Consider the following 19022-nt stretch of genomic DNA (forward strand, 5'->3'; position numbering starts at 1 on the left):
TGTTACATGATGAACCGCATCCGGCATAATTATCTATCACCGATCCATTGCCTACGAGCTTTCCATATATTGTTCTTTGCTTATTTACTTTTCCGTTGCTATTGCTATCACCACTACAAAATACCAAAAACATTACTCTGGCTATCATTAACTTTTGCTACCGTTACCACTACTATCATATTACTTTTCTACTAAATACTTTGCTGCAGATATTAATTTTCCAGGTGTGGTTGAATTGACAACTCAGCTGCTAATACTTGAGAATATTCTTTGGCTCCCCTTGTGTCGAATCAATAAATTTGGGTTGAATACTCTACCCTCGAAAACTGTTGCGACCCCCTATACTTGTGGGTTATCAATTTTCAATCAACAATATGTCATCCACATATAATATTAGAAATGCTACAGAGCTCCCACTCACTTTCTTGTAAATATAGGCTTCTCCGAAAGTCGTATAAAACCATATGCTTTGATCACCTCATCAAAGCGTATATTCCAACTTCGAGATGCCTGCACTAGTCCATAGATGGATCGTTGGAGCTTGCACACTTTATTAGCACATTTAGGATCGACAAAACCTTCTGGTTGCATCATATACAACCCTTCTTTAAGAAATCCATTAAGGAATACAGTTTTGACGTCCATTTGCCAGATTTCATAATCATAAAATGCGGCAAATGCTAACATGATTCGGACAGACTTAAGCATATCAACGGGTGAGAAAATCTCATCGTAGTCAACTCCTTGAACTTGTCGAAAACCTTTTGCGACAAGTCGAGCTTTGTAGATAGTAACATTACCATCAACGCTAGTCTTCTTCTTGAAGATCCATTTATTCTCTATGGCTCGCTGATCATCAGGAAAGTTAACCAAAGTTCACACTTTGTTCTCATACACGGATCCTATCTCAGATTTCATGGCCTCAAACCATTTATCGGAATCTGGGTTCATCATCGCTTCTTCATAGTTCGTAGGTTCATCATGGTCTAGTAACATGACTTCCAGAACAGGGTTACTGTACCACTCTGGTGCGGAACATGCTCTGTTTGACCTACGAGGTCCTGTAGTAACTTGATCTGAAGTTTCATGATCATCATCATTAGCTTCCTATCTAGTTGGTGTAGGCATCACGGGAACGGATTTCTCTGATGAGCTACTTTCCAATCTGAGAGAAGGTACAATTACCTCATCAAGTCCTACTTTCCTCCCATTCACTTCTTTCGAGAGAAACTCCTTCTCTAGAAAGTTTCCATTCTTGGCAACAAATATCTTGCCTTCGGATTTGTGGTACAAGGTGCACCCAATTGTTTTCTTAGGGTATCCTATGAAGACGCACTTCTCCGATTTGGGTTTGAGCTTATCAGGCTGAAGCCTTTTGACATAAGTGTCGCAACCCCAAACTTTAAGAAATGACATCTTATGTTTCTTGCCAAACCATAGTTCATACGGTGTCGTCTCAATGGATTTAGATGGTGCCCTATTTAACGCGAATGCAGCTGTCTCTAATGCATAACCCCAAATAGATAGTGGTAAATCGGTAAGAGACATCATAGATCGCACCATATCTAATAAAGCATGGTTACGATGTTCGGACACACCATTACGCTGTGGTGTTCCAGGTGGCATGAGTTGTGAAACTATTCCATATTGTTTTAAATGAAGGCCAAACTCGTAACTCAAATATTCGCCTCCGCAATCATATCATAGAAACTTTATTTTCTTGTTATGATGATTCTCCGCTTCACTTTGAAATTCTTTGAACTTTTCAAATGTTTCAGACTTGTGTTTCATTAAGTAGATATACCCATATCTGCTCAAATCATCTATGAAGGTTAGAAAATAACGGTACCCGCCGCGAACTTCAACACTCATCGAACCGCATACATCGGTATGTATTATTTCCAATAAGTCATTAGCTCGCTCCATTGTTCCGGAGAACAGAGTTTTAGTCATCTTGCCCATGAGGCATGGTTCACAAGTATCAAATGATTCATAATCAAGTGATTCCAAAAGCCCATCTACTTGGAGTTTCTTCATGTGCTTTACACCAATATGACCTAAACGGCAGTGCCACAAATATGTTGCACTATCATTATCAACTTTGCATCTTTTGGCATCAATATTATGAATATGTGTATCACCACAATCGAGATTCAACAAAAATAGACCACTCTTCAAGGGTGCACGACCATAAAATATATTACTCATATAAATAGAACAACCATTATTCTCTGATTTAAATGAATAACCGTCTCGCATTAAACAAGGTCTAGATATAATGTTCATGCTCAATGCTGGCACCAAATAACAATTATTCAGGTCTAAAACTAATCCCGAAGGTAGATGTAGAGGTAGCGTGCCGACGGCGATCACATCGACCTTGGAACCATTCCCGGCGCACATCGTCACCTCGTCCTTAGCCAATCTTCGTTTAATTTGTAGCCCCTGTTTTGAGTTATAAATATGAGCAACCGAACCAGTATCAAATACCTATCAGCATGGAATTTCTTCATGCGCTTTATACTAATATGACCTAAATGGTAGTGCCACAAATAATTTGCACTATCATTATTAACCTTGAATCTTTTGGCTTCAATATTATGAATATGTGTATCACTTCAATCGAGATTCAACAAAAATAGACCACTCATCAAGGGTGCATGACCATAAAAGATATTACTCATATAAATAGAACAACCATTATTCTCTGATTTAAATGAATAACCATCTCGCATCAAACAAGATCCAAATATAATGTTCATGCTCAACGCTGGCACCAAATAACAATTATTTAGGTCTAAAACTAATCCCGATGGTAGATGTAGAGGTAGCGTGCCGATGGCGATCACATCGACTTTGGAACCATTTCCCACGCGCATCGTCACCTCGTCCTTAGCCAATCTTTGTTTAATCAGTAGCCCCTGTTTCAAGTTGCAAATATGAGCAACAGAACCAGTATCAAATACCCAGGCGCTACTACGAGCATTAGTAAGGTACACATCAATAACATGTATATCAAATATACCTTTGTTCACTTTGCCATCCTTCTTATCCGCCAAATACTTGGGGCAGTTCCGCTTCCAGTGACCAGTCCCTTTGTAGTAGAAGCACTCAGTTTCAGGCTTGGGTCCAGCTTTGGGCTTCTTCCCGAGAGTGGCAACTCGCTTGCCATTCTTCTTGAAGTTCCCCTTCTTTCCCTTGCCCTTTTTCTTGAAACTAGTGGTCTTGTTAACCATCAACACTTGATGCTCCTTCTTGATTTCTACCTTCGCAGCATTGAGCATAGCGAAGAGCTCGGGAATTGTCTTATCCATCCCTTGCATATTATAGTTCATCACGAAGCCTTTGTAGCTTGGTGTCAGTGATTGAAGAACGTTGTCAATAACACTATCATATGGAAGATTAACTCCCAGCCGAGTCAAGTGATTATGATACCCAGACATTTTGAGTATGTGTTCAATGACAGAATTGTTCTCCTCCATCTTGCAGCCATAGAACTTGTTGGAGACTTCATATCTCTTAACTCGGGAATTTTCTTGAAATATTAACTTCAAATCTTGGAACATCTCATATGGTCCATGACGTTCAAAACGTCTTTGAAGTCCCAATTCTAAGCAGCATGGCACACTGAACTATCGAGTAGTCATCAGATCGAGCTTGCCATACATTCATAACATTAGCATCTGCTCCTACTGTTGGGAAACATAGCATGCAATTTCAAAAAAATTCCTACACTCACGCAAGATCTATCTAGGAGATGCATATCAACGAGAGGGGAAGAGTGTGTCTACGTACCCTCGTAGACCGAAAGCGGAAGCGTTTAACAACGCGGTTGATGAAGTCGAACTTCTTATCATTCTGACCGATCAAGTACCGAACGTACGACACCTCCGAGTTCTGCACATGTTCAGCTCGATGAAGACCCTCGAACTCTTGATCCAGCAAAGTGTCGAGGAAGTAGATGAGTTCCATCAGCACGATGAAGCAGTGACGGTGATGGTGAAGCGAGCCGCGCAGGGCTTCGCCTAAGCACCGCAAGAATATGACCGAGGGTGTAATCTATGGAAGGGGGCATCGCACACGGCTAACAGATGTTGTTGTTGTGTCTTCTATCGGTGCCCCCCCCCCACATATATACAGGTTGGAGGAGAGGAGAGGCAGCCAAAGGGGTGCCCCAAGTAGGAGGAATCCTATTTGGGGTCCTCCCAATTCGGCCTCTTTCCTTTTTATCGGAGGGGGAAAGGGAAGGGAGAAGAGAGAAAGGAAGGGGGGCAAACCCACCCTTTTCCTTTTCCAATTCAGCCAGCTTCCATAGGGGGGGGCGCCACCCCTTGTGGGCTAGTATGCTCCCCTCTCATGGCTCATATGGCCCATATCTTTCCCCTGGGGGTTCCGGTAACCCCCTCGGTACTCCGATAAATACCCGATACTATCCAGAACACTTCTGATGTCCAAATACTATCATCCTATATATCATACCTCTTGACCATTTCGAGATTCCTCATCATGTCCGTGATCTCATTCGCGACTCCGAACAACATTCGGTCACCAAATCACATAACTCATATAATACTAAATCGTCATCGAACATTAAGCGTGCGGACCCTACGGGTTCGAGAACTATGTAGACATGACCGAGACACCTCTCCGGTCAATAACCAATAGCGGAACCTGGATGCTCATATTGGCTGCTACATATTCTACGAAGATCTTTATCGGTTGAACCGTTATGACAACATACAGTATTCCCTTTGTCATCGATATGTTACTTGCCCGAGATTCGATCGTCGATATCTTCATACCTAGTTCAATCTCGTTACCGACAAGTCTCTTTACTCATTTCGTAATACATCATCCCGTAACTAACTCATTAGTCACTTTGATTGCAAGGCTTCTTTTGATGTGCATTACCGAGAGGGCCCAGAGATACCTCTTCGATACTCGGAGTGACAAATCCTAATCTCGATGCATGCCAACCCAACAAACACCTTCAGAGATACCTGTAGAGCATCTTTATAATCACCCAGTTACATTGTGACGTTTGATAGGACACAAGGTATTCCTCCGGTATTCGGGAGTTGCATAATCTCATAGTCGAAGGAATATGTATTTGACATGAAGAAAGCAATAGCAATAAAACATAACGATCAATATGCTAAGCTGATGGATGGGTCTTGTCCATCACATCATTCTCCTAATGATGTGATCCCGTTCATCAAATCACAACATATGTCTATTATTAGGAAACTTAACCATATTTGATTAACGAGCTAGTCCAATAGAGGCTTACTAGGGACACGATGTTTTGTCTATGTACCCACACATGTATCAAGTTTTCGGTTAATACCATTCTAGCATGAATAATAAACATTTATCATGAATAAGGAAATATAAAATAATAACTTTATTATTGCCTCTAGGCATATTTCCTTCAGTCTCCCACTTGCACTAGAGTCAATAATCTAGATTACATTGTAATGATTCTAACACCCATGGGTTCTTGGTGCTGACCATGTTTTGCTCATGGAATAAGCTTAGTCAACTGGTCTACAACATTCAGATCCATATGTATTTTGCAAATCTCTATGTCTCCCTCCTTGACTTGATCATGGATGGAGTTGAAGCGTCTCTTGATGTGTTTGGTTCTTTTGTGAAATATGGATTCCTTTGCCAAGGCAATTGTTCTCTTGATGCACTAGGTATTACACCTAGATCGGATATGAACTCCTTCATCCAGACTCCTTCATTTGCTTCTTCCGAAGCAGCTATGTACTCCGCTTCACACGTAGATCCTGCCACGATGCTTTACTTGGAACTGCACCAACTGACAGCTCCACCATTCAAAATAAATACATATCTGGTTTTTGACTTAGAGTCATCTGAATCAGCGTCAAAGCTAGCATCGATGTAACCATTTACGAGCTCTTTGTCACCTCCATAAACAAGAAACATATCGTTAGTCCTTTTGATACATCCATTTTGCATCATGTTTTCCTACTGTAATTTATGATGTTTTTATGCATAATAATGCTTTTTGGAGTAATTCTAATGCCTTTTCTCTCATAATATGCAAGGTACACACAAAGAGGGAGAATTTCTGCACCTGGAAATCTAGACCTGGAAAAGCTACGCCAGGCTACCTATTCTGCACAACTCCAAACAAGCTGAAACTTCACGAAGAATTTTTATGGAATATATGAAGAATATTGGAGCAAATAAGTACCAGAGGGGGCCCACCAGGTGGGCACAACCCACCTGGGCGCGCTAGGGAGCCTAGGCGCCCCCTAGTGGGTTGTGCTCACCTAGGCCCACTTTCGGTGCCCATCTTCTGGTATATAAGTCATTTTGACCTAGAAAAATTAAGGAGATGACTTTCGGGATGGAGCGCTGCCGTCTCGAGGCGGAACTTGGGCAGCATCACTTTTGCCCTCCGACGGAGCTATTCCGCCGGGGGAACATCCCTCCCGGAGGGGGAAATCATCATCATCACCAACACTCTCCCATCTTGGGGAGGGAAATCTCCATCAACATCTTCAACAACACCATCTCATCTCAAACCCTACTTCATCTCTTGTGTTCAATCTTGTTACCGGAACTATAGATTGGTGCTTGTGGGTGACTAATAGTGTTGATTACATCTTGTAGGTGATTACTATATGGTTTATTTGGTGGAAGATTATATGTTTAGATCCATTATGCTATTGATACGTCTCCAACGTATCTATAATGTTTGATTGTTCCATGCTATTATATTATCAACTTTGGATGTTTTATATGCTATTTTATATGATTTTTGGGACTAACCTATTAACCTAGAGCCTAGTGCCAGTTTCTGTTTTTTCCTTGTTTTTGAGTTTTGCAGAAAAGGAATACCAAACGGAGTCCAATTGACGTGACACTTTTTGATGATTTTTTATGCACCAAAAGAAGACCCCGGAGTAAAAGAGTTGGGCCAGAAGAGTCCCGGGCCGTCCACGTGAAGGAAATATGCCCTAGAGGCAACAATAAAGTTATTATTTATTTCCTAATATCATGATAAATGTTTATTATTCATGCTAGAATCGTATTAACCGGAAACATAATACATGTGTGAATACATAGACAAACAGAGTGTCACTAGTATGCCTCTACTTGACTAGCTCGTTGAATCAAAGATGGTTAAGTTTCCTAGCCATAGACATGAGTTGTCATTTGATTAACGGGGTCACATCATTAGAGAATGATGTGATTGACTTGACCCATTCTGTTAGCATAGCACTTGATCGTTTAGTTTGTTGCTATTGCTTTCTTCATGACTTATACATGTTCCTATGACTATGAGATTATGCAACTCCCGTTTACCGGAGGAACACTTTGTGTTCTACCAAACGTCACAACGTAACTGGGTGATTATGAAGGTGCTCTACAGGTGTCTCCAAAGGTACTTGTTGGGTTGGCGTATTTCGAGATTAGGATTTGTCACTCAGATTGTCGGAGAGGTATCTCTGGGCCCTCTCGGTAATGCACATCACTTAAAGCCTTGCAAGCATTGCAACTAATGAGTTAGTTGCGGGATGATGTATTACGGAACGAGTAAAGAGACTTGCCGGTAATGAGATTGAACTAGGTATTGAGATACCGATGATCGAATCTTGGGTAAGTAACATACCGATGACAAAGGGAACAACGTATGTTGTTATGCTGTTTGACCGATAAAGATCTTCGTAGAATATGTGGGAGCCAATATGAGCATCCATATTCCGCTATTGGTTATTGGCCGGAAACGTGTCTCGATCATGTCTACAAAGTTCTCGAACCCATAGGGTCCGCATGCTTAAAGTTTCGGTGACGATTGTATTATGAGTTTATGTGATTTGATGTACCGAAGGTAGTTCGGAGTCCCAGATGAGATCGGCGACATGACGAGGAGTCTCGAAATGGTCAAGACGTAAAGATCGATATATTGGACGACTATATTCGGACATCGGAAAGGTTCCGAGTGATTCGGGTATTTTCGGGGGTACCGGGGAGTTACGGGAATACGAGGAAGAAGTAATGGGCCTCATGGGCCAAGTGGTGGAAGAGAGGAGGCAGGGCACGCGGCCCCCCTAGCCCAAACTGAATTGGACTAGGGGGCCGACCCCCCTTTCCTCCTTTTCCTCCCTCTCCTTCCTTCTCCTTCTCCTCCTTCCTTTCCTCCTCCTAGTAGGAGTAGGAAAGGGGAGTCCTACTCCTACTAGGAGGAGGACTCCTCCTCCTGGCGCGCCCATAGAGGGCCGGCTGGCCTCCCCCTTGCTCCTTTATATACGGGGGCAGGGGGCACCTCTAGACACAAAAGTTGATCTGTTGATCTCTCCAGCCGTGTGTGGTGCCCCCCTCCACCATATTCCACCTCGGTCATATCATAGCGGTGCTTAGGCGAAGCCCTGCATCGGTAGCAACATCATCACCGTCATCATGCCATCGTGCTGACGGAACTCTCCCATGAAGCTCTGCTGGATCGGAGTTCGTGGGACGTCATTGAGCTAAACGTGTGCTGAACTCGGAGGTGCCGTGCGTTCGGTACTTGGATCGGTCGGATTGTGAAGACGTACGACTACATCAACCGCGTTGTGCTAATGCTTCCGCTTTCAGTCTACAAGGGTACGTAGACAACACTCTCCCCTCTCGTTGCTATGCATCACCATGATCTTGCGTGTGCGTAGGAATTTTTTTGAAATTACTACGTTCCCCAACAGTGGTATCAGAGCCTGGTTTTATGCGTTGATATTATATGCACGAGTAGAACACAAGTGAGTTGTGGGCGATATAATTCATACTGCTTACCAACATGTCATACTTTGGTTCGGCGGTATTGTTGGATGAAGCGGCCCGGACCGACATTACGCGTACGCTTACGCGAGACTGGTTTTACCGCCGTGCTATGCACACAGGTGAGTAGCGGGTGTCAGTTTCTCCAACTTTAGTTGAACCGAGTGTGGCGACGCCCGGTCCTTGCGAAGGTTAAAACAACACCAACTTGACAAACTATCGTTGTGGTTTTGATGCGTAGGTAAGAACGGTTCTTGCTAAGCCTGTAGCAGCCACGTAAAATATGCAACAACAAAGTAGAGGACATCTAACTTGTTTTTGCAGGGCATGTTGTGATGTGATATGGTCAAGACGTGATGAGATATAAGTTGCTGTATAAGATGATCATGTTTTGTTGAAGTTATCGGCAACTGGCAGAAGCCTTATGGTTGTCTCTTTATTGCGTAAGATGCAAGCACCAAATAATTGCTTTACTTTATCGCTATGCGATAGCAATAGTTGCAAGAGCAATAGTTTGCGAGACGACCATGCGATGACACATTGATATAGATCAAGATGATGGAGATCATGGTGTCATGCCGGTGACGATGGAAATCATGGCGATGCTTTGGAGATGGAGATCAAAGGCACACGATGATGATGGCTATATCATGTCACATATTTTGATTGCATGTGATGTTTATCTTTTATACATCTTATTTTTCTTAGTTCGACGGTAGCTTTATAAGATGATCTCTCACTAATTATCAAATTACAAGTGTTCTCCCTGAGTATGCACCGTTGCGAAAGTTCTTCGTGCTGAGACACCACGTGATGATCGGGTGTGATAGGCTCTACGTTCAAATACAACAGGTGCAAAACAGTTGCACACACGGAATACTCAGGTTAAACTTGACGAGCCTAGCATATAACAGATATGGCCTCGGAACACTGAGACCGAAAGGTCGAGCGTGAATCATATAGTAGATATGATCAACATAGTGATGTTCACCATTGAAAACTACTCCATTTCACGTGATGATCGGTTATGGTTTAGTTGATTTGGATCACGTGATCACTTAGAAGATTAGAGGGATGTCTTTCTAAGTGGGAGTTCTTAAGTACTATGATTAATTGAACTTAAATTTATCATGAACTTAGTCCTGGTAGTATTAGCAGATCTATGTTGTAGATCAATAGCCCGCGTTTAGCTCCCCTGTTTTATTTTTGATATGTTCCTAGAGAAAACTAAGTTCAAAGATGTTAGTAGCAATGATGCGGATTGGGTCCGTGATCTGAGGTTTATCCTCATTGCTGCACAGAAGAATTATGTCCTTGATGCACCGCTAGGTGACAAACCTATTGCAGGAGCAGATGCAGATGTTATGAACGTTTGGCTAGCTCAATATGATGACTACTTGATAGTTTAGTGCACCATGCTTAAACGGCTTAGAATCGGGACTTCAAAGACGTTTTGAACGTCATGGACCATATGAGATGTTTCAGGAGTTGAAGTTAATATTTCAAGTAAATACCCAAGTTGAGAGATATGAAGTCTCAACCAAGTTCTATAGCTAAAAGATGGAGAAGAATAGCTCAAGCAGTGAGCATGTGCTCAGATTGTCTGGGTACTACAATCGCTTGAATCAAGTGGGAGTTAATCTTCCAGATAAAATAGTGATCGACAGAATTCTCTAGTCACCATCACCAAGTTAGTAGAACTTCGTGATGAACTATAATATGCAAGGGATGATGAAAACGATTCCTGAGCTTTTCATGATGATAAAATCGATGAAGGTAGAAATCAAGAAAGAGCATCAAGTGTTGATGATTAACAAAACCACTAGTTTCAAGAAAATGGCAAAGGGAAAGAAAGGGAACTTCAAGAAGAACGACAAGCAAGTTGCTGCTCAAGTGAAGAAGCCCAAGTCTGGTCCTAAGCCTGAGACTAAGTGCTTCTACTGCAAAGGGACTGGTCACTGGAAGCGGAACTGCCCCAAGTATTTGGCGGATAAGAAGGATGGCAAAGTGAACAAAGGTATATTTGATATACAGATTATTGATGTGTATTTTACTAGTGTTCGTAGCAACCCCTCGGTATTTGATACTGGTTCAGTTGCTAAGAGTAGTAACTCGAAACGGGAGTTGCAGAATGAACAGAGACTAGTTAAGGGTGAAGTGACGATGTGTGTTGGAAGTGGTTCCAAGATTGATATGATCATCATCACACACTCCCTATACTTTCAGGATTAGTGTTGAACCTAAATAAGTGTTATTTGGTGTTTGCGTTGAGCATGAATATGATTTGATCATGTTTATTGCATTATGGTTGGTTATTCATTTAAGCAAGAGAATAAATTGTTGTTCTGTTTACATGAATAAAACCTTCTATGGTCATACACCCAATGAAAATGGTTTGTTGGATCTCGATTGTGGTGATACACATATTCATAATATTGAAGCCAAAAGATGCAAAGTTAATAATGATAGTGCAACTTATTTGTGGCACTGCTGTTTAGGTCATATTGGTGTAAAGCGCATGAAGAAACTCCATGCGATGGGCTTTTGGAATCACTTGATTATGAATCACTTGATGCTTGCGAACCGTGCCTCATGGCAAGATGACTAAGACTCCGTTCTCCGGAACAATGGAGCAAGCAACTGACTTATTGGAAATAATACATACTGATGTATGCGTCCGATGAAATGTTGAGGCTCGCGCGGTATCGTTATTTTCGACCTCACAGATGATTTGAGCAAATACGGGTATATCTACTTGATGAAACATAAGTTTGAACAATTGAAAAGTTCAAAAATCTTCAGAGTGAAGTGGAAAATCATCATGAACAAGAAAAATAAAGTTTCATCATAGGATACCCAAAAGAAAATGTTGGGTACACCTTCTATCACAGATCCAACGGCAAGTTATTCATTGCCGAGAATGGATCCTTTCTAGAGAAGGAGTTTCTCTCGAAAGAACTGAGTGGGAAGAAAGTAGAACTTGATGAGGTAACTGTACCTGCTCCCTTATTGGAAAGTAGTTCATCACAGAAATCTGTTCCTGTGACTACTACACCAATTAGTGAGGAAGCTAATGATGATGATCATGTAACTTCAGATCAAGTTACTACCGAACCTCGTAGGTAAACCATAGTGAGATCCGCACCAGAGTGGTACGGTAATCCTGTTCTGGAGGTCATGTTACTTGACCATGACGAACCTACGAACTATCAGGAAGCGATGATGAGCCCAGATTCCACAAAATGGCTTGAGGCCATGAAATCTGAGATGAGATCCATGTATGAGAGCAAAGTATGGACTTTGATTGACTTGCCCAATGATCGGCGAGCCATTGAGATTAAATGGATCTTCAAGAGGAAGACGGACGCTGATAGTAGTGTTACTATCTACAAAGCTAGAATTGTCGCAGAAAGGTTTTCGACAAGTTCAAGGTGTTGACCATGATGAGAATTTCTCACTCGTATCTATGCTTAAGTCTGTCTGAATCATGTTAGCTATTACCGCATTTTATGAAATCTGGCAAATGGATAAACAAAACTGCATTCCTTAATAGGATTTAATAAAGAAGAGTTGTGTATGATGCAACCAGAAGGTTTTGTCGATCCTAAAGGTACTAGCAAAATATGCAAGCTCCAGCGATCCATCTATGGACTGGTGCAAGCATCTCGGAGTTGGAATATACACTTTGATAAGTTGATCAAAGCATATAGTTTTATACAGACTTGCGGTGAAGCCTGTATTTACAAGAAAGTGAGTGGGAGCACTACAACATTTCTGATAAGTATATGTATGACATATTGTTGATCGAAGATGATGTAGAATTATTCTGCAAAGCATAAAGGAATGTTTGAAAGGAGTTTTTTTTCAAAGAAAGACCTCGGTGAAGCTGCTTACATATTGAGCATCAAGATCTATAGAGATAGATCAAGACGCTTGATAAGTTTTTCAATGAGTACATACCTTGACAAGATTTTGAAGTAGTTCAAAATGGAACAGTCAAAGAAGGAGTTCTTGCCTGTGTTACAAGGTGTGAAGTTGAGTAAGACTCAAGAGAGAGAATGAAAGTCATTCCCTATGCCTCAGCCATAGGTTCTATAAAGTATGCCATGCTGTGTACCATACCTATTGTATACCCTGCCCTGAGTTTGGCAAAGGAGTACAATAGTGATCTAGGAGTAGATCACTGGACATTGGTCAAAATTATCCTTAGTGGAATAAGGATATGTTTCTTGATTATGGAAGTGACAAAAGGTTCGCCGTAAAGGGTTACGTCGATGCAAGTTTTGACACTGATCTAGATGACTCAAAGTCTCAATCTGGATACATACTGAAAGTGGGAGCAATTAGCTAGAGTAGCTTAGTGCAGAGCATTGTTGACATAGAAATTTGCAAAATACTTACGGATCTGAATGTGGCAGACTCGTTGACTAAACTTCTCTCACAAGCAAAACATGATCACACCTTAGTACTCTTTGGGCGTTAATCACATAGCGATGTGAACTAGATTATTGAATCTAGTAAACCCTTTGGGTGTTGGTCACATGTCGATGTGAACTATGGGTGTTAATCACATGGTGATGTGAACTATTGGTATTAAATCACATGGCGATCTGAACTAGATTATTGACTCTAGTGCAAGTGGGAGACTGAAGGAAATATGCCCTAGAGGCAATAATAAAGTTATTATTTATTTCCTAATATCATGATAAATGTTTATTATTCATGCTAGAATTGTATTAACCGGAAACATAATACATGTGTGAATACATAGACAAACAGAGTGTCACTAGTATGCCTCTACTTGACTAGCTCGTTGAATCAAAGATGGTTAAGTTTCCTAGCCATAGACATGAGTTGTCATTTGATTAACGGGGTCACATCATTAGAGAATGATGTGATTGACTTGACCCATTCCGGTAGCATAGCACTTGATCGTTTAGTTTGTTGCTATTGCTTTCTTCATGACTTATACATGTTCCTATGACTATGAGATTATGCAACTCCCGTTTATCGGAGGAATACTTTGTGTGCTACCAAATGTCACAACGTAACTGGGTGATTATAAAGGTTCTCTACAGGTGTCTCCAAAGGTACTTGTTGGGTTGGCGTATTTCGAGATTAGGATTTGTCACTCCGATTGTCAGAGAGGTATCTCTGGGCCCTCTCGGTAATGCACATCACTTAAAGCCTTGCAAGCATTGCAACTAATGAGTTAGTTGCGGGATGATGTATTATGGAACGAGTAAAGAGACTTGCCGGTAATGAGATTGAACTAGGTATTGAGATACCGACGATCGAATCTCGGGCAAGTAACATACCGATGACAAAGGGAACAACGTATGTTGTTATGCGGTTGGACCGATAAAGATCTTCATAGAATATGTGGGAGCCAATATGAGCATCCAGGTTCTACTATTGGTTATTGGCTGGAAATGTGTCTCGGTCATGTCTACATAGTTCTCGAACCCGTAGGGTCCGCACGCTTAAAGTTTCGGTGACGATTGTATTATGAGTTTATGTGATTTGATGTACAGAAGGTAGTTTGGAGTCCCAGATGAGATCGGGGACATGACGAGGAGTCTCGAAATGGTCGAGACGTAAAGATCGATATATTGGACGACTATATTCGGACATCGGAAAGGTTTCGAGTGATTCGGGTATTTTCGAGGCTACCAGGGAGTTACGGGAATACGAGGAAGAAGTAATGGGCCTCATGGGCCAAGTGGTGGAAGAGAGGAGGCAGGGCGCGCGGCCCCCTAGCCCAAACCGAATTGGACTAGGGGGCCGGCCCCCCTTTCCTCCTTTTCCTCCCTCTCCTTCCTTTCCTTCTCCTCCTTCCTTTCCTCCTCCTAGTAGGAGTAGGAAAGGGGAGTCCTACTCCTACTAGGAGGAGGACTCCTCCTCCTGGCGTGCCCATAAAGGGCCGGCCGGCCTCCCCCCTTGCTCCTTTATATACGGGGGCAGGGGGGCACCTCTAGACACATAAGTTGATCTGTTGATCTCTCCCAGCCGTGTGCGGTGCCCCCCTCCACCATATTCCACCTCGATCATATCGTAGCAGTGCTTAGGTGAAGCCCTGCGTCGGTAGCAACATCATCACCGTCATCACGCCATCGTGCTGACGGAACTCTCCCGTGAAGCTCTACTGGATCGGAGTTCGTGTGACGTCATCGAGTTGAACGTGTGCTGAACTCGGAGGTGCCGTGCGTTTGGTACTTGGATCGGTTGGATCATGAAGACGTATGACTACATCAACCGCGTTGTGCTAATGCTTCCGCTTTCGGTCTACAAGGGTACGTAGACAACACTCTCCTCTCTCGTTGCTATGCATCACCATGATCTTGCATGTGCCTAGGAATTTTTTTGAAATTACTACGTTCCCCAACACCACGAGGGTGGGGGGTGCGCCCACTCCCCCGGGCGCGTGGGCATGCCTCGTGGACGACTCGGGCACCTTCTTGACGTGAGACCTACGCAGAAATTCCTATAAATACAGAAACCTCCAGAAAATAGCCTAGATCGGGAGTTCCGCCGCCAGAAGCCTCCGTAGCCACCAAAAACCAATCTAGACCCGTTCCGGTACCCTGCCGGAGGGGGGAATCCCTCTCCGGTGGACATCTTCATCATCCCAGTGCTCTCCATGATGAGGAGGGAGTAGTTCTCCCTCGGGGCTGAAGGTATGTACTGGTAGCTATGTGTTTGATCTCTCTCTCTCTCGTGTTCTTGATTCGACACGATCTTGATGTATCGCGAGCTTTTCTATTATAGTTGGATCTTATGATGTTTCTCCCCCTCTACTCTCTTGTGATGGATTGAGTTTTCCCTTTGAAGTTATCTTATCGGATTGAGTCTTTAAGGATTTGAGAACACTTGATGTATATCTTGCATGTGCTTATCTGTGGTGACAATGGGATATCACATGATCCACTTGATGTATGTTTTGGTGATCAACTTGCGAGTTCCGTGACCTCGTGAACTTATGCATAGGGGTTGGCACACATTTTCGTCTTGACTCTCCGGTAGAATCTTTGGGGCACTCTTCGAAGTTCTTTGTGTTGGTTGAATAGATGAATCTGAGATTGTGTGATGCATATCGTATAATCATACCCACGGATACTTGAGGTGACATTGGAGTATCTAGGTGACATTAGGGTTTTGTTTGATTTGTGTCTTAAGGTGTTATTCTAGTATGAAGTCTTGAATAGATCGATTAGAAATAATAACTTTGAGGAGGTTTTGTACCCTACAATAATCTCTTCATTTGTTCTCCGCTATTAGGGACTTTGTAGTGACTCTTTGTTGCATGTTGAGGAATAGTTATATGATCCAATTATGTTATTATTGTCGAGAGAACTTGCACTAGTGAAAGTATGAACCCTAGGCCTTGTTTCCTAGCATTGCAATACCGTTTACGCTCACTTTTACCACTTGTTACCTTTCTGTTTTTATATTTTCAGATTACAAAAACTTACATCTACCATCCATATTGCACTTGTATCACCATCTCTTCGCCGAACTAGTGCACCTATACAATTTACCATTGCATTGGGTGTGTTGGGGACACAAGAGACTCTTTGTTATTTGGTTACAGGGTTGTTTGAGAGAGACCATCTTCATCCTACGCCTCCCACGGATTGATAAACCTTAGGTCATCCACTGGAGGGAAATTTGCTACTGTCCTACAAACCTCTGCACTTGGAGGCCCAACAACGTCTACAAGAAGAAGGTTGTGTAGTTCAGGCTCTTTTCTGGCGCCGTTGTCGGGGAGGTTAGAGCTTGAAGGTATATCTTTAGATCTTGCAATCGAATCTTTTTGTTTCTTGTTTTATCACTAGTTTATTCTACAAAAGAAAACAAAAAAATGGAATTGATGGTACCTCATATGCTTCATCTTTTTAATATCTTTCATGAAAATAAGTATTCCGATAAATGTGCCAAAATGCTAGAAGAAGAATGCATTAAAATGTTTGGCACCAAATCTTTGAATCATGAGCATGATTGCAATGTTGTTAGTATGAACTCTTTGAATATCCATAGTACTAATGATGATTGCACTAGTCATGATGAAAATATCTCATATAAGAATGTTAATTTTTGTGCGGTGCATAGAGTTTGCAAGTACACACCAAATAGGGAAGATAGATTTTGCAAGAGGCTTAAGTTTTTAGAAACTAAATGGTTGCAAGAAAGGCTAGATGCTTGTGCTGAAGATTTAAAATTTCTTTGCCATCCTTGTGAACTTTGCAATGAACGCGGTCATTTAAATATCCAATGCAAAATGTTTCATGATCGAATCGTGTCCAAAAATTGTGATGACTTGATTTCCCTTGCGCATCATAATGAACTTAGTTTGCTTCTGGGTTATGAAGAAATGAAACGTATAACTAAGGATATTCCAGAATTTGCCCTTGATAAAGTTCTTGATTTTGATCTAGAGGGAATTTATATGTATTGTGTGGTGAATTGCATTGAAAATCCTTATATTGCCAATTACATAAAGACAAGAAAACAAATAGAAGATGAAGAGAATACTAATGAAAGGGAAGAGACTTCCCAATATCCTCCTATTATTTCTTATGATGAATCATGTAACGTGGAGGAGCCTTCTATTCAACCAATCTCATTAATAAGGAGCTCCAAAAGGAGGATTGAACCCACACATGATGTGAAGAAGAGAAAGAAAAGACGGAGAAGCAAAGGTAAAAAGGTATCTCTCCCAAGTGATGTTGCTCCTATTACTCATTGTGATGATGATAATTGTTATACTATTGGTGCTATCCATACTATTAATGATGAGAGTGATTATGCTTATGATATGAAAAGGCCCAAGCTTGGGGATGCTATGTTTGATTAGAATGACATGTTTGAGAATTTATTTGCTGCAATTAATGTTTGTCCCAAGCTTGGGGATGCTATATTTCATGAAGATGATATATTTAACCTCCCAAGTTTTGATGAGCAAATTTACTATGATGATAGCATGCCTCCTATTTATGATGCTTATATTGATGAAAGTGGGTTTGAAAGAGTGTCAACTTTAGGAAGTAATGATCCCACTATTTTGGAGGGTGTTTAATCTTATTTTTACAATTATAAATGTGGATTTGGAGAGGTCATGACTTTATTTAGTAATGATTCCACTATCTTGGAAGAGGTTTCAATCGATTATGATGAGAACAAAGTTGCTACTTATGATGATTATTGTGATGAGACTTATGCTATAAAAAGTAGTGATGATTATATTTACAAAAAATTTCATGATTATGATTACCATTTTCCTGAATATTACTCTTTTAATGTGGAAACAATTTGTAGTATTCGAGTTTCTTATGATACTCCCACTATTCCGAATGAGAAGAATTTTGCCTATGTGGAGAGTAGTAAATTTTCTATGCTTGTAGATCATGAAAAGAATGCCTTATGTGATGGTTATATTGTTGAATTTATTCATGATGCTACTGAAATTTATTATGAGGGAGGAATATATGCTTGTAGGAGTTGCAATAATATCAAGTTTCCTCTCTATGTGCTTAAAGTTTTGAAGTTATGCTTGTTTTACCTTCCTATGTTGATTCTTGTTCCCACAAGTTGTTTGCTCACAAAATTCCTATGCATAGGAAGTGGGTTAGACTTAAATGTGCTACTCATATTCTTCATGATTCTATCTTTATGTTTCAATTATTATCCTTTATGTGAGCATCATTGAAATCATCATGCCTAGCTAGGGGCGTTAAACGATAGCGCTTGTTGGGAGGAAACCCGATTTTATTTTTGTTCCTTTTTAGTAATAAATAGTTTATCTAGACTCTGTTATGATTGAGTTTTATGTCTTAATTAGTGTTTGTGCCAAGTAGAACCTTTGGGAAGACTTGGGGAAAGTGTTTGCGATCTTGCTGTAAAAAACAGAAACTTTAGCGCCCGCGAGATTTGCTGCTATGTTTTACTGGACAGTACTACTTAGTTGATTCTTTTTGAAGATGATTAATAGATAAATTCCTCACGTCCAACAATTTATTTTAGAATTTTTGGGGTTCCAGAAGTATATGTTTGATCCAGATTACTACAGACTATTCTGTTTTTGATAGATTCTGTTTTCTATGCGTTGTTTGCTTATTTTGATGAATATATGAGTAGTATCGGAGGGTATGAACCATAGATGAGTTGGAATACAGTAGATATTACACCAATATTAATTTATAATGAGTTCACAACAGTACCTAAGTGGTGATTTA

This window comes from Triticum urartu, chromosome 5 (genome assembly GCF_003073215.2).
Source record: "Triticum urartu cultivar G1812 chromosome 5, Tu2.1, whole genome shotgun sequence".
Lineage (NCBI taxonomy): Eukaryota > Viridiplantae > Streptophyta > Magnoliopsida > Poales > Poaceae > Triticum > Triticum urartu.